This window comes from Procambarus clarkii, chromosome 40, assembly GCF_040958095.1.
Source record: "Procambarus clarkii isolate CNS0578487 chromosome 40, FALCON_Pclarkii_2.0, whole genome shotgun sequence".
In the NCBI taxonomy this organism is placed as follows: Eukaryota; Metazoa; Arthropoda; class Malacostraca; order Decapoda; family Cambaridae; genus Procambarus; species Procambarus clarkii.
The window spans coordinates 26,456,548-26,460,248 of NC_091189.1; positions in this window are offsets into that span (position 1 = coordinate 26,456,548).

Below are 3,701 nucleotides of genomic sequence, written 5' to 3' on the forward strand. Positions count from 1 at the left end.
GGAGGGAATATATTAACCCATGGTTTAATAGACAGTGTCAGGAAGCAAAGGTGAGAAGCAGGAGGGAGTGGAGGAAGTACAGAAGACAAAGGACAGAGGAGAACAGGATTAGATGTAACAGAGCTAGGAACGATTACATTAACATAAGACGAACATCGGAAAAAAACTATGAGAACGATATTGCGATCAAAGCGAAAAAGCAACCTAAATTACTACATAGCTATATAAGAAGAAAAATGTCGGTGAACGACCAAGTGACAAGACTAAGGAAGACAGAGGGGGCATATACAGAAAGTGACAAGGAAATCTGTGAGGCACTGAATGCCAGTTTCCATGGAGTGTTCACAACCGAGCCTGAGCAGCTCCCATTGTTAAAAGAGATTACCCTAGATGAAAGACTATCAGATATAGAGGTGACAGCAGAGGAGGTAATGAAACAGTTGACAACACTGGATGCAACTATAGCAGTTGGACCAGACAAAGTATCACCGTGGATACTAAAAGAGGCAGCGCAGGCTCTCAGCGTGCCTCTGGCAAGGATCTTTAATGAGTCACTTACGAAGGGAGAGTTGCCCAGTTGCTGGAAGGAGGCAAATGTTGTACCGATTTTCAAGAAAGGTGATAGGGAGGAGGCACTTAACTATAGACCTGTATAACTGACAAGCATCCCCTGTAAAATACTGGAAATAATAATTAGGCTACGACTGGTTGCACACCTGGAGAACATTAGGTTTGTGAACAAACATCAACATGGATTCTGGAAAGGGAAATCGTGCCTAACAAACCTTTTGGAATTCTATGATAAAATAACGAGGATAAGACAGGACAGAGATGGGTGGGCAGACTGTATATTTCTGGACTGCCAAAAAGCCTTTGATACAGTACCGCACATGAGACTGCTGTTCAAACTCGAGAGGCAGGCGGGGGTGGGAGGAAAGGCCCTAGCATGGATAAGGAACTACCTAACAGGAAGGACCCAAAGAGTTACGATAAGGGGCGAGAAGTCGGATTGGCGAACAGTAATGAGTGGAGTACCACAAGGATCGGTGCTGGGACCAATTCTATTTCTAATATATGTCAACGACATGTTTACAGGAGTAGAGTCCTACATGTCGATGTTCGCGGATGACGCAAAGTTGATGAGAAGAGTTGTGACAGATGAGGATTGCAGGATCCTCCAAGAGGGCCTGAACAGGTTGCAGAGATGGTCAGAGACATGGCTACTGGAGTTCAACACGAGCAAATGTAAAGTTTTGGAAATGAGACTAGATGATAGGAGACCAAAGGGACAGTACACAATGAAGGGGAACTGCCTACCTGTGACGACGCGAGAAAGAGACCTGGGCGTTGACGTAACACCTAATCTAACTCCTGAGGCACATATAAATAGGATAATGACAGCAGCGTACTCTACACTGGCAAAAGTTAGAACATCATTCAGAAACCTAAGTGAGGAGGCATTTAGGGCGCTTTACACTACCTACGTAAGGCCAGTCTTAGAGTATGCCGCCTCGTCATGGAGTCCCCATCTGAAGAACCATATAAGGAAACTGGAAAAGGACCAGATGTTTGCAACGAGTCTCGTCCCAGAGTTACGAGGGATGGGGTATGAGGAGCGCCTGAAGGAACTGTGCCTTACGACACTAGAAAGAAGAAGGGAGAGGGGGGAGGGCATGATAGGAACGTATAAAATACTCAGGAGGATTGACAGAGTGGACATGGCGAAATGTTCACACGGAATAGTAACAGAACGAGGGGACATGGATGGAAGCTGGAAACTCAGATGAGTCACAGAGATATTAGGAAGTTTTCTTTTAGCGTGAGAGTAGTGGGAAAATGGAATGCACTTAAGGAACAGGTTGTGGAAGCAAACTCTATTCATCATATTTAAAACTAGGTATGATAGGGAAATAGGACCAGAGTCATTGCTGTAAACAACCGATGCTCGAAAGGCGGGATCCAAGAGTCAATGCTCGATCCCGCAAACACAAATAGGTGAGTACACACACACACACACACACACACACACACACACACACACACACACACACACACACACACACACACACACACACACACACACACACACACACACACACACACACACACACACACACACACACACACACACACACACACACCAGGCACAAACCGTACCCCAGGGAGATGGGAATGCTACTGTGGAGGGGACCACCACAACCCAGATTTCATTTGCTGAAATGCTTAAAAAGAGCCCTGAAGCTAGGTCTGCAGTTAAGGAAGTTGCCATGGAAGTGGCCTCCTCTCAGGAAGCAGCTAGATGTACTAGCCGGCTGATAGAGAGAAAAAGAGCAGTAGTAGTAGCAGGCATTAAAGAGCAAACAGGGACCAGACCAAAGGAGCAGAGAGACAAGGACAAAAACATGGTTAAAGAGATTCTAAAAGAGGTAAAGATGGAGGGAGCTGAACAAAATGTTGAAAAGGTTTTCAGGCTTGGAAAGTACAACAAGGACAGAGACCGAATAATAAAGGTGGTATTCATGAGCAAAATCGCGAAAGAGGAACTGCTAGAAAGGAAGAGCTGTCTAGCAAATGTAGAGAAGTTCAAAAGAGTATTCCTACAGAGGGATATGACAAGGGAAGAGAGAAAGCAGGCAGCAGACGCGAGGAAGGAGTGCAGGGAGAGTGAAAGGAATTGGGGAGCCACAACCCTGAACCCTACAATCCCAGAGGGAAGTGGAGAACCCTCCTCAAACAGTGCAACAGCCACAGGGATTGGGGCACCACCCCCACATTCTACCCAACAGACACCCAACCTGCCCCATCCCCTGTCAGCCCCCCACTAAGTACCCACCTAGGGCACCCTCCCCCCACCCACCCCCTCCTCCCACTCACCCCCTCCTCCCACTCACCCCTCTCCCCAGGACCTCCCTTCTCCCACATCCCTCAAGCCCTCCCCTCTTCCACATGCCTTCCCGTCTCTCCCACCCCCAAGCCCTCCCTTCTCCCCCGCCCCCCCCTAAGCCCCCCACTCTCCCCCACCCCACCTAAGTCTTCCCCTCTCCCCCACTCCCCTAAACCCTCCCCTCTTCCTCACCCACCTCAGCCCTCCCTTTTCCCCCACGCCCCCCAAGCCCTCCACCCTTTTCTCCCCCCCCCCCATCTCCCCTATCCCCCACAGCCTCTCCTCCCCCCCATGCTTCCCCAACCCTCCTTCTCTCACCCCCCAACCCTCCCCCTCTCACTCTCCCCCCCCAACCCTCTCCCTCTCACTCTCCCCCCATACCCTCCCCCTCTTACCCACCCCCTTACCCGCCCCCTCTCCCCCACCACCCCCCTCTCCCCCACCCCCCCAAGCCCTCCCTCCTCCACCAGTCTCCCCGTGCCAGGCTCCCCCAGCTCCCACTCACCCCAGATCCCAAAGGTCCCCCCCAGAAAAGAAGCAGAAGAGAGTCAGTTTCAGGGTGATGTACTCGAACATAGATGGGATCACAAGCAAGACAAGTGAACTAAGGGAAAGAGCACAGGAAGTTAACCCAGATGTGATCGGACTCACTGAAACAAAACTCTCTGGAATCATAACGAATGCCGTGTTTCCCCAGGAGTACACAGTAATAAGGAAAGAGAGGGAAAGTAGGGGAGGAGGCGGAGTGGCCCTACTCATGAGAAGGGAATGGAGTTTTAAGGAGATGGCCATCCCGGGCTGTGAGGAGTTCAGAGAC